Source organism: Synchiropus splendidus, chromosome 2 (assembly GCF_027744825.2).
Source record: "Synchiropus splendidus isolate RoL2022-P1 chromosome 2, RoL_Sspl_1.0, whole genome shotgun sequence".
In the NCBI taxonomy this organism is placed as follows: Eukaryota; Metazoa; Chordata; class Actinopteri; order Syngnathiformes; family Callionymidae; genus Synchiropus; species Synchiropus splendidus.
The window spans coordinates 6762656-6776713 of NC_071335.1; positions in this window are offsets into that span (position 1 = coordinate 6762656).

Here is a 14058-nt window from a genome sequence, read left to right on the forward strand (position 1 = left end):
TAAAATTAGGTAACTATCTCAGTGATCTGACTGATGAACTCGACGGGGATAGCATCGAGGACTTCGCTTCGGCGGGTCCTAAGACATATGGTTATAGGACCAAAGGACAGAAGAAGGTTGTGATGAAAGTTAAAGGTATCATGCAAACAAAAGAGTCTTTTCAGCAGATAAACTTTGACTCCGTCAGAGATCGTGTAGAGGGCTATTTACAGAATTCACCTGATGGGGTGCTTGAGACCCATCAACACAATATTGTGAGGGATAAAAAGAACATCACTTTAAAAAACAGATCAGTTCCTACAAAACTCGATAAGAGACATGTGTGATAAGAGACGATTTTTTTTGTACGGCACAACCAAACCTTTTGGGTTCTGAGTTTTGAGTGGATGACTGGGTCATTATGGAAGAAATTCATTTTGATCCGCGCTTGAAAACATCATTTTCATGTCTAGTGGTGGGACCATCAGGGTTAGGAAAGACCCATGTATACTTGTGATGGATGATGTCAATTGTAAATAAAGATTGTATGTATGTATACGTCTTTTGAACCTATGTACAGTGAATTGCAAAAGATGAATAAAAATATCAAATTCATTGAAGGTTTACCTAAATCTTTTGAAAATGAAGATGTATTTCCTTCTGATAGAAAACATTTGACAGACATCATAAAAATATGAGTGTTATAATGGTGACGCAAAACTTATTTCATCGTAGTAAATATAGTTGTATCCTCGCAATAAAACGCAGATAAAAGTTCTTGCTCAACAAGTTTACCCGTCTCAAAGAGTTTTCTTTCAAGAAAGCTTTGAAGATGCTACAGCTGGCGCTCACGGGTACTTAATTGTTGATCTAACACCCTCATGTCCAGAACGCTACAGACTAAGGACTGGGATACTTCCTCATCAACGTCACACTGTGTCCATACCAAAAACGTCTGCTTAAGTCATGTCAGCACATATAAAAAGAAACGCAGGTTTACTTAAGGAACTATACCATGCTCCTTAAATGAAACGTAAAGACATTTTGATGCATAGTTCTCGGGACTTTATTCAAGCTCTCGATGAGATCGCCCTGAACGTTTCAGGGGAATGTACTGTTGTCGCAGGCTCAGTTAAAAAAAACTGAAAAAACAGAAGAAAAACATCTGTCACGGGTCAAGGACGTGGAGCGGGACCCAAGCGCAGTGGTGAAAGTCACAAAAGGCAGGACCGAGTCAAAAACAATATTTTAATAATTAAACAACAAAATCACGACAGAAAGCGTCACCGAACCGGGAGACACAAGATAAAGTCTAAATGTCCAAAACAGAGTAACCAAACGAGCCGAAGTCCATATACAAGAATAAGAGACCAAACAGAAAGCGTCACCAAACTGGGAGAATCAAACCAACTTAAATTTGGGAACGGAGAGACGAAAGTACAATGAACAGAGATAGAGACAAAAGAAACCAGGAAAGGCGGAAACAGGAAGAAACCGAACACTAACTCAGGCACCAGGGTTTAAGACAAAGAAATCCAAAATAAGCTAACTAGCGCACAGAACAAGAGAACGAACAAGGAGAGCCAAGAGAACGAGGAGTTACCACAGGGAACAAAGGAGAGCGTCACAGAAACTAGAGAAGAAATCACAGGGAACAAAGGACTCCATCTGCAGGAACTAGAGGAGTCGATCACAGGGAATAATAGGGGACGATCTGGCACACGGTGCTGGAGTCCAGGTGCTCTAATACTCAGGTGATCTGGGGTTGATTGGCTCCAGCCATGTGCCACACAAACAGGAAGAACGGAGGAAGAAAACAAAACAAGACTCGCATGACAAAATAAAAGCGGAATCATGAGAACATCAGACTCTTGGCTAATAAAAAGGCGTGCGTGAAGCGTAGATGAAGGATTCTTATAAAGCAATCGGGAGGATTCCTGTTGCTGTTGCTAGCGGCTGCCGTTCCAATCATTGGAAATCTAATAGGAGGACTTGTAAAGAAGTAAAACACGATGAAGACTGTCCAGAAAATGTATCTGGTCTCTCCTCAGCAAATTAACCAGTTATCAAGTCCAACCTCCGACATCTGTGAAACTGCCAAAGATGAATTGAATGAGAAGATGAGGACCATTCTGAATGATTCTCAGTTAAACTCGTATGAGAAGATTAAAAAGTATGATGCTCTATTGCAGAGATATTTAACCTTTACAAAACAGGATCAGAGAGACCAAAGGAGAGTAACTCTGACTTTACAACGAGACAGAGTCAGCGATCACCCCCACGACTCTGACAGTCGTGTCGAAAGTGTTCTAAAAACACCCTTTGTAACAGATGACTTGGGTCAGGATATTCTAAATATCCTTCCGTCAAAAGCTCGAAGAAATGCTGAATACATTATCCAGAGGATATCCAAAAATGGTGATGGTTGGAATATGAATGGCAAATTTATGTATGAAGGAAATGCTGTAAAAGGCTCTCATGTGATTGATATATTCAAGTACCTTTCCCTACCGCATAATAAAAGAAGTTCTCCATTACCTGCGGGATGGTCCTAGTTTCTCGTCACATTATTAAAGCTAAACATCCCTCTCACACTGCTGTCCAATCCTGAAGCGAGGGCTCAATATCAGAGACTTAAATCGAATTCTATCTTGCGAAAGAAAAGTATAGCTGAAAGCTGGTCTCCTGATTACAGATTTTTTTTAACACACGAACAAACAAAATAGGATTAGTCACAATAGTCTTTAAAATACTGAAGAGAACAGAGTATGTTGTTTCCACGGACAGTGTGCACATCTTTTTAGACATTGTTGATGTCCTTTCACAAAGTTGTATACCATGAGGTCATATTTTAAGGTATCGTCACTGTATAGACTTAATACTTCTTGGATACACAGCCCTCTAGCACGATGATGGAGGTAGAAGATGCAATGATGACTGTGATTGCAAACTCCAATAGTTTGCTACCTCTATTGTTGTGAACGACGTTAGTTTCTGACTTGTTCCTCCTTTGCCCCGAATGTTTCCATTTTCATCGTTCTCACCAGTACATCCGTACGAATATATTTTCCCCGAGCTTCTCCTGGACGGGAATCAAAAAAACATAAAAAACTAACTGAAGCTTGTGCCGTGGAACTTGATCCTCCTTTATTGAAAGTAATGGTCTCAGGAACATCCAAAAATCCAAACTTAACGGTCAAAACCTATATGTCCATGTTGTTCTTAACAACCCAACACAAATCAACCACGAGCTTACCTTGCGCATCCGCCGTTTTTTTCAAAAGACAAAAGTGGCCTTCAAATTAAAACCCACATATATTTATGTAAAGCACTAAACCACAAAACGACTACCTAACAGTGTAAACAATATCAAGTGAAACTTACTTTGGCACTTACAATGACCACATACAAACGATAGAGGGTTCTGTAGTAGACCATTGTTGTACTTGATGTTGCCTGAATGTTTCTTGAGAAACTTTAAAATACTTTCAGGGTAATGTGCAAAGTAGGGCCCCATTCCAAATGAGTCAAAGAAAGTTGTTCTACCGTCTTCTTCGAGAGTTAAACTCTGCCAGTGCTCTCCTGGTTTATGTGCCGGATGTGTGTTGACGATTAAATATTCAGGCGGTCTGAGGGGGTTGTGTAAATTGAGGCAACTTATCCGACGGCCATACACCATAAAATGTGTCGCTCAAGAGACCTCTCAGCAGCCTCTGTAACTGGAGACTGTCCATAACTTTTTAATAATAGTCCACCAGCACTTGTCTTTTCGCATCAATCTCCAGAATGGAATCATAACAAGCGTACACAATCAGTATTACGGTGTTTGGTAAGGGTACTATGAATCTCATCTCCAGTCTTAAATTCCCATTTGAGACAGGGGAGAGAGCGTCGTTGTCGTCGGCTGGATTGAGATTAAATGCAAACAGTGAATAACCGCTGTTAAAACCTTCGCAATCAATGCTTAGAGGTAGATCCTTCAAATGTCTTCCTGTAGCTAAAATCATGGTATAAAACTCACTGACTGAAATACCGTGATTAAACTGAGGTTGAAAAGCTTTAGCGGGGATCTGTTGGCCGTCCTGACAGAGGGCGAGATATTCAGTGTTGTAATGATGAAAATTGAACGGGGAGAGATCTCTCATACCGGTAAATGCCTCATGATGCACCATCCCTAAAACCACGTATTTAGGTATTGAACCCAGAAATAAATTATCCTGGGTACATATTAATGAGTTTTCTGGAATGGAGTATGTTTTTACATTGACTCGTGAGAGTGGGCAGAGAGCATTTCCTTTAAAGAAACGCTCTGCATGACCTATTCTCACAGCTGGCGAAACAGTGACTTTGTAACGTTGATTTAAGCAGGTGACTCAAACGCAGATTGGAATCAGAAGATGGGTATTTAATTGTGCAGAACAGGAAGAGTCTTCTGATGCCGTGGTGGAGATCCCAGACAAGTGGCTGGTGAGGGTCCAGGAGTCCAGCTGGCTGCGCTATGGCAATGAAGGAGGTGAAGGTTGTGGAGTAGAGGTGCAGGCAGGCTGAAGTTCTAAGGCAGAAAAGACCGACTGAAATAACTCAGATAATGCAATATCCAGGCAGTGGCAAATAGCGGAATATCTCGCTTGAAGACAAACCATGAAGGGTTGACGAACAGGCGAGGACTGGCAGGTTGGTCGGGTCTTTATACCTTCAGGAGATTGGAGGCAGGTATGGATGTGACTAGGTGGGTTGGGCGGTGACGTCAGCGGAAGAGGTTGTGACAGACTTTCTTCACAAACAGAGAGGCGCCAAGGATTTTCAGACGAAAGGTGGAGTCGCGGGGTCCGGTCAGGCAGAAGGCATCATTCGCCCTAGTGAGTTTAATAACAGTGTCTCACAGAAAAATATGTCGCCGTGGAGAGGACCGAGAAGATGTTCTTCTCTGGATCTGCTCGTGAACTCTGCCCGTTTATTCAGGCCTGCGTTGGGACCGTTTACAGTCAACCAACACAGGTGTGTCTTGGTAAAAAAGACCGGCGCTAAACTGTGTTTTAAGAGTGTCGCCTGAAAAGTTGAGAAGTGTTTTGATCATAGCTCTGTACGGGTGAGTGGAACTGGACTGCGAAATCCTCCGATCCCCCAGGACCACATCACACTGGTCAAAGATGGTGTTTAGAGGATAATTCATGAGACCGACTGTTGCGTCGTTAGCCAGCAGTGTGCTATCAGTGTTAGTAATTCTTGCACGCACGTGTAGAAGGGTGTCGTTTAGGTCTAGATACTTTTCACCGTCTCCTGCTATAAAAAAACTCAATCGGTCCTCCTTCGCTGATAGCGGCTACTGGAGCAATTTCAGTGTAAATTGGAAAGCTGCGTAATTGGCGGCGTGAATAAATCCAGTTCTGCCAATGTGCATTCAGCAGATTTCTGGTGTAGGAGTGCCATGTTACTGTATATAAGGTTTTTTAAAATATATCAGAGCTCCCTCTGGACTTCCTCTTGGCCCGTTTGCTTCTGTCAACTGACTTCTTTCTTTTTTTGTTTGGACGTTTATTTGAGCTCTGTCTTACACGTCGTCCTGGAGGGCGTCTCTTTGTCCTTCGTGATAAGACGGCTATACCGCCTGACCCTTCCTGTCTCTGTTGATCGCTCATTCCTCTCACGGTATGGGTGAACATATCCAAGGCTATGTTACCCACGTCTTATTTGAGATGGGGTTTCGCTTTGACAATTCCTGATGATCCATGATACAAACCAAAACATTTTTGAGAAGAGGGAACGGATGCCTCGTCCGTACATAACCGGGTCACCGTAGAAACCGGGTAGATCTCCGCCCACCTGTTTTTCATAATATTGTACAAATCTGTGCGGGTCGTCTCTTAAGCCTGTGTGGACCATTGTGTTTGTTTATGACTTGGTCTGCAAAGGCTGGTTATCTCTCTGGTGTTGTGATGATGAATGGATTTCCAGACGACGATTAAAGGGTTATATAATATCCTCTCAAGTAACAGGTCTAAAGTGTAGAGTCACCACCACCTTTCCAAAGGTAAAATTGACTGGTTTGTTAAGATCTGATTTAATTTGTAACTGAATATTTTCAATATGGCTCTTGGCAACCGGTAAATAGTAAGCAGGGTTAAAATGCTGTGTGATTATATCTGAGTAACTACCCTTGATTTCCACCATTCTTAAGAGCGGTGCATACGCATCCCCTACAAGCTGCGGTCTTACAGCGTCGCTGTAACAGTAGCGATGGTAAAACCCCGCTTTTAAATCAGGATGGGGCGCTCTGAACTCACTTAAAAAGCATTAGGTTCTGACCGTCTCCTTGAAGATCAATTTTTTGCCGTGCACCGTCAAACAGGAAGCGTATATCGTCATTGGTTTTTTTAAAGGTTTGCTCCAACTCGGTTGAAATCTGATTAATAGAGTTTTAATATCCACCCTTGAACTTCAGTTTGGAAATATCTCTTCCCGCCATTTTGAAATGTCAATCAACCACTCGCGATTCGTCTTTTGTCCTCTGAGCTGAGGCGCTGGCGTCTCATGGCTCTGTGAAATTCATCTTTATAGCGCCGCAACCTGTTAGCATCTGATTCTGATCCCCTCGGGGGAGTCGTGTTTGTGTTGGAATCAGGTCCTCTAGGGTTCGGTTTCCAGTAAAATGATGCCGCATCCTCCGGAATATTATTCCATGTGTGAGGGTATGTAATCTCCGTCAAAGCAACCTCCCATTTTCCGTTTAAATCGATATGTTGTGCTAAATCAACGCGGAAAGTACCAATCGAGTTGTCTTTAAAAACTTTTGCACTGGCCTTTGATGGTAAAGTCACATAGAAGCGTGCGTTCTTTGAGCCGTACATGATGATATGATGCCTGTTGTAAAGGAGGATCGTCTTATATATTTTTTATACCTGAAGCTTTTACCCACCTTTTGAATTTTTCAGGCCAGTTCTTCCACTGGACAAAGACCTGTCTTTCTCCTTTAACGACGCGTTCCTTGAGAATCTTTTCAGCGTGAAATACTTCCTTAACCAGTTGCACTCTTTGTAATTCTTGATCATAAAATGACCGCTGGATGGGTTCACCGTCGAAATCTTTCAATTTATGTACAGGCGGGTTGCGGTGGATACATTCAGTTATCGTGAATATCTCTTCTGTAAAACTCTGCTCATACTTTTTGTGAAATACACCTCATAGTTTTGATATCCTAACATGATCGCCCTCCTTAAATTTTGGCTTCTGCCGACCTTTCGACGGTCTAATGTAAAGATTGTCAAACACTTGCAGACTATTTTCTTTAGTTACTTCCATCGGTGTCATTTTTATACTACTGTGATAGCTGTGATTATAACTCTTTACTAGATCCTGTAAAACCTCGATGTAATGTAATCTTTTTAGCTGTAAAATATCTCCACATCCGATTTTTAAGAGTGCAGTTAAATCTCTCAACCACAGAGGCCTTAAAGTCACTCGCTGTTGAAAAATGAATAATTCTCTTCCTTTCCATCAAAGCCCGGAAACTCTTGCTAAAAAATGCTTTCCCATCATCCGTCTGTAGCTTTGCAGGCGTCCCGCTCTCATCCAGCACTGATTCAAACGCCTTCATTGTCTCAATCGCAGTTTTTCTTTTTAAAATGCGTAAATAGGCCTTCTTTGAAAATACATCTATAACGGTCAATAAGTAATTTTGATCGTCGTTATATCTAGCCAATGCCTGCATGTCCCATCAGTCGGCCTGGAATTGTTGAAGAGGCCTGTGAACAAATACTTTGCTTCTCGGCTGGTTTACGCACGGTGTAAGCATCCTGTTTTGATGAAAAATCTTCTATAGATTTAGAACTGACTGGTTTTCCAGTCTCATCCTGCACCCCTGGACGAAGGCGACTCACACCTCCAGAGGTCCCGGGGTGAAGAGGATTGTAATAAACTCTTTTAATGATGTGTTTCACCGTCATGTTAAACGAGAAATGAATGAGCTGAGATCCAAATATACTTCTTAATGTTTTTTATTCCACAGGTTATGTAAGGATTCAAACGTAATGTTATACAAAGAGAGTAAAAGAGTAAAAAAAAATAAAAAAAGTATCACATACGAGGGAATCTCGTGTTTGTGACATCGACCAGGACCGGCGTTCTATTCCAGATTCTACTTGCTGAATCCAGACGTTCAATTAGAGGATCCTCATGCTCATGTTTGATGTATTCATTCCAGACACTTGATTTTGGAGACCTCATTTCGAGCAAGACTGTCTCAGCCGTAGCCTTGGTTCTCATTTTCTCCGGTTGTACGTCATTCAGGGTCAAGTAGTGTTGTATAGCAGACAGAAAGTTCTTGTTACAGAGTCTCTTCATCAACGGGTGGAAGTTAAGACTGTATAAATCATCCTCCATCTCTTCAAGGCAGCTGTGTTGTAGTTGGCTGGGATGGTCTACTTGGCAACCGTAGCAGATCTCCCTCCAATACCTGCGCATGGTTTTACCTGGTAGATGAAATACAACTGTCTTTAAAGCTTTCAAGAAGAAACCGCTTATCCATCCATCCGTGTCATCATTAGCTGCTGGTTCTTGGTCTTGAGAAGCTGAAGATGAAGCAGGCGGATGCACGCCGACAGTTTCGTTCTTGGGGTAGGAGGTTGGTGCTCTCCCTACAGGTTCCTCCTCATCATCCACATCTTCCATTTCAGTTGCATCAAAGTCGTCTGTGTCGTCTTTGATGGTCGCTGAAGGACAGGCTCCATCTGTCGTGTTGTTGTTAGAACCATCGTACTCATGACCATCACCAGTTACGTGTTCTACCACAGGAAATAGAGGGCTCGTCGAGGAGTTGTTCATTCCGTACCCAGTGCCGCCTGTAGCAGCTCCGAGGAAGATAGTGCCAATACCTCTCTTCCCTTCGGTCCTCATCGTTGTCTTAGTTGCTCTTGTTTCGACAGGTACGTCTGCAGGGTGTCGCTCTGGAAAAAATCCTCTTTATAGCAGCCATCAGTGAGTAGGCGGTCCAAAGGGGGCAGGACTAAAAGGTCAGTGCCTCTTTCGGCACAAGGGCATCATTCCATCAGCGGCTATGCTAAAAGAGGCCGTCGATTTTCGGAGAAACTCCTGAATTTTCTTACTCCAAGCATCCATTGGTATGGTTAACAGAGTACGAAATACACCGCAATCAGAATTAAAATACTCCAGTACGAAATCTTGTTCTTGTTCACCCGTGACTCCTGTCGATACTTTATGGATGGCCATGAAGGACCATCGTCCTGATCCTGAGATTTTAGCCAGCCATATAGCCACGAAGGACGGCTTCCTCTCCATTCGATCAGGTTTGTTAGACACGGCTCCAGCCTTCTGACGTTGTTGTTGTTCTTCTTCTTCTTCTTCTTCAGCCCTTGGAAAATTTTCTGGCTTCACCTCTATTAGCACACCACAGTCGTTAGACTGATAACACAGCCATCTCCGTAGGTTTTGTCATCATCCAGCTGATAAATGTACAATTCAGTTTTCAGGTTTGACATTTTGGTGTATTCTTCTTCTCTCTGACGAGGCAGCAAAAGAAGTGTCAAGATGCAAAATAGCCATTTTGTCACCTATGGTGACATTAGAACCCTTAGTCACACCTGAAGACATAATCTTGATCCAAGAAAATGCAGATGAAAATGAAAAGGTTTTGTGGAAACAAAAAGGAGCTACTGTGGACAATCAGGGTCTCTGGCGATCACATGAAGGCAAGCTCGTAGCTCCAACTGCACTTTTGACCATCTTGATTTCGGAGGTGCACAGTGATCTGCACTGCACGCAAGGGGGGAAGTGGTGAAGAAAATCAGACAGCAGGGATATTGGTCCCCATTTTTGCAGACAACAACAGATGAAGTGCTGAATCAATGTGAGATTTGTGAAGAAAACAACGAAAAAACATCAAGATACCAATAGGTCATATTCCAGTCCCAGAAGGTCCATTTAAACATCTTGTGATCGATTACGTTGACATGATAAAAACGGTTCAAGGGAGACGCAACATGTTGGTGGTAATTGATCGGTTAAGCTGCTGGGTTGAAGCAGCACCATCTAAAGACTTGAGTGCTGAAACAGTAATCAAATTCCTGACCAGATAAATCATTCCTCGAGTTGGCATTCCGTCAGAAATAAGCTCAGACAACGGTGCTGCATTTGTACAAAAGGTTGTGAAGGGCATCTTGCAGCAACTTCGAATCAAACAACGATTGGGTGCCGTTTATCACACCCAGAGTCAGGGAATGGTTGAGGGGATAAATGGAACCCTGAAAGCGAAACTGAATAAGATCTGTGCTAGCACGAAGCTAAACTGGGTTGATGCGTTACCATTAGCACTGATGAGTTATCGCATGCAAACTCATCAAAGCACGCATTTGACACCACACAAGATGTTGACGGGATGGCCGATGCCGGCACCACACTTGAGGGGACCCTACAAGGGGCCTCCACTTGAGCAACTACAATCTGAACTTAGAAGTTATACGAAGCAACTAACTTCTATCCATAAGACTATCTATCTGCAGGAGAGAAAACGGGAGCTTGAGGCCGATCGTGAGGCCGGGCATTTGGTGGTTCCCGGCGACCAGGAGTATATCAAGGTCTTCCGAAGGAAGTGGCACCAGCCGAGATGTGAAGGTCCATACACCGTGGTCCGAGCAACACCAACAGCTGTCCAAGTCGAAGGCAGCGCCACTTGGTACCATCTGAGCCATTGCACAAAGGCCCAAGGCCATCACAACCAAAGAGGTAATAAAACAGGCAGTGAAGTCAATGATTTAGATAGTCAAAATGTTGATGACAAGGCTTGCTGTGATAATAAGTTGTCTGGTTTGGTTGTCACCAGGAGACGAGCTCGCGCAGCTTGCGAGACCGCAGCAGCCGACCAAAGTCCAGACCGTGACACCCTAAGTTCCAGCTAAAAAACTCGAGCATAACAGGGACTCAGTTAAGTACGATGCGATCACCCGTTGTGTGAAAAATGCCCAGAAACACAAAACGTTAAGCGTATTGGTGCAGGACAGGCGGAGTAAAAGTGGGATCCATGTCAGAGGTCAGGGAGCTCTAGGTAAAACACTGTCTGCCAAACTTGGAACCACACCACAGTCAAAAAAAAGGAAACGAAGATGACCGTCCAGTTTTGACCACCACTAGTCCTCTCTGTAATAAAACCACATTATTCGATTAATTATATTTACTATTTACACAAACCATACCTATGAAATATTTAAACTACTGGGAGAACAACTGCATGAAACTGGTAAAATGGTGTTACGAAATCGTCAGGTGTTAGATTGGTTGGTGTGTGTCACATGTTTGCAGATCAGTGTTGCACTTACATTCCAACAACACCGCGCCTGATGGAACATTTGCCATTGCAATGGATAAACTTAGAGATTCAAAAAATGAGATAAAAGAGCATGCAGGAGCTATAAGTTGGGCCTGGGATTGGTTACATGGACACCGAAGAAAATGTGGAGCATTTTTTGCAGAAGTGAGGATGACTACTGCAATCATACTCATCGTCATTTTTCTTCTGGCATGTTGCATCGTACCCATGATGAGGAAACTGTGTCTGCGAATGACTGAGAAGCAGTTAGCGGTCACGACGGGACTTTGGAACGCACAGATGCTGAACATGATGCCTGCTGAACAACTGGCTCTCGTGGTGACTGAGAGACCACATCTGTAGCCATCACCTGATTAATTGGAGGACTCTGATCATACTCCAGAGGTGACTGAAGAATGAGGTGTTGTTATGATTACATGACAAATGTGTTTAAATCATGATCCTATGTTTCTTTGCCAGTATAATTACTTGATTATTGTTTCACTAAAAAAAAAAAAAAAAAAAAAAAGAAAATTTCACCTATGACGAAAAGTGACAACAAAAAACAATTGGGGAAAACTTTTGATGCTTCCGGAAACGAACTGACTAACATTTTCCTGCGACGCGGTTGAGATTTTTATTTAACCAGACAGCAGTAAACATATTGAACTAACTACAGCTATATGAATCATTTAGTTAACATTTTCTACATACTTATATCCAGTATATTGTCACTGCTCTGTTACAGTACGAAATAATCTTCAATAAAATAAAATGGGATAGTTTGCTAAATTCGGTGTGTGGGTCTGAGACCCACAAAGGGGAGATATGTTGTGGAATAATTTGACCTGTGTCATTAGGGTTACAATGATAACTTGTTTTTCAGTACCAATGGAATGTTGAACAGATATCCACCCACTCTGTATTCCAAATACGCCAGAGATGGTACCCTTGAAGTGAAAACAGGAATGTATGTTTTCTCTGGAGCTGCCAGAAGCTCTTGTTTTTGTGATTCAGCCAGGAGGCCAAAGGTGGACATGCATGTTTGTGACAATGTGTATCTGGTACAAGGAACGCCCTTGATCCAGCCCCTACCTAATGTGTTTGTACTTTGAACAATTTGATACTGAGCGATGTCAAGCGATGAAATTATGTTACGCTGATGTGGAATAAAACAAAGCTTGTATCCCACTACTTCTGTGGTTTCTTCTGCTCCCGACTCGACGCCCTGAGAAGTGTACCCCGCTGGCCGGACTACACTAACAATTCTCTCATTTATTGGCCAGAGCTGCTGGAAGCACCTGAAGACAGGACAAAGTGAGGCAAAGAAGAAGCAGCTACTTCAGATAAATAGAATTCTGCAAAAGTTGAGACGGAAGCCCAGGAGGCAGCGTGGCAGATTTCTGCCAAAGAAACTCCTCTGAAGGCTGCTATGGATGTTGCCCCATTTTACCACCTGCCAGTGCCACCCACAGCTTCTCTGTTTTCCTGAAGGCCTTGACTGCATTTAGATAAGCTCTCAGTGCCCTCACAGGAATACATGAAATACAGTCAGGACTAATCGAGAAGGCACATAGTTCTCCAAACCCTCCTGATGGAGGCCAGAGCCAGGAGAAGAGCTGTTTTGTAAGCCACCAGCTCCAAAGGAGTCTGATCAAGTGGCTCCAAGAGAGCTTCAGAGTCAGACTTAATACCAATTGAAGATCCCAATAGGGGCAGATGCGAGGTGGGTCTTTGTCTTGTCTCCCTGCTTTAACTGGACTAGCAGTGGATGTTTACCCAACAGACAGCAGTCCACACCCGTTCAGCATTAAACGGGTGTGGACCCCTCATAATTTCTACTACCTGCTGCAGGCTCACATCTGCGACATCTCTGGGTACCAGATCGAGCTGGGGTTATCTGCCGCCAATAGAATCACTCTCACCTTCTGAATCCTCCTCATCAACTGAAGGAGGAGGCGAGGTGGAGGGAAGGTGTGAAGGAGGCCCTCCGGCAACAAACACTGTTGGCAAAGAGGTCCGCCAGTGGGAGCCCAAACTTGGCCCAAATCATGTCCACCATGTCCTATGACAAACCCCACTCGTCACAAGGAATATTACACCAGCCTTTCTACTTCACTGGAAGTGCCAGGGCACTCTGCAAAATATGATTGTGAAATTAGAGAGGAGTGAGTCAGTGACTCTGTAATTGTGAAATTACAATTGTGAAATTACAGCTGGATCTGGCACATGAAGCGAAGAATCTTGAGATCTGAAGACGAGCGGAGCGCCTCCTCTGGACCACGGAAACGTCAGGCAGGACTGAGGTGTCATCACACTCAGGGGAGAAGGATTGCCGTGGGCCCTGACGCGCCAGTCATTCATAGCTAGTGATGCCATCATCCTTCTAGTTACGGGAGCAACGCCGTTTAGCTTCTGCCGACCACCAAAGCATGTAGTCATGATCTGGTAAACTGCAGGGTCGCCGTATGTCAAGAACCCATCTGGAATTCTGAATCACCCATGAAGTCATCTTGAGCACATGGCTTTGCGGACTGACCAGGAATCCATGGGACAAAACCATGGCCATCCTTAACCGGCGTCCTGACTGGCAGCGCTGTCTTCTTTGCCGGATGGCCGTCAAGGTAATGCGCATTTTATTGCACCTAATCCGCTTCCAATTATATGCGAAGGCACCAGCAGTATATGAAACTGGATAACACTGCGACCAACAAACCCCTCGCATGAACAGGTTGCAGCACACCCTCGTGTGAGTGTGTGCA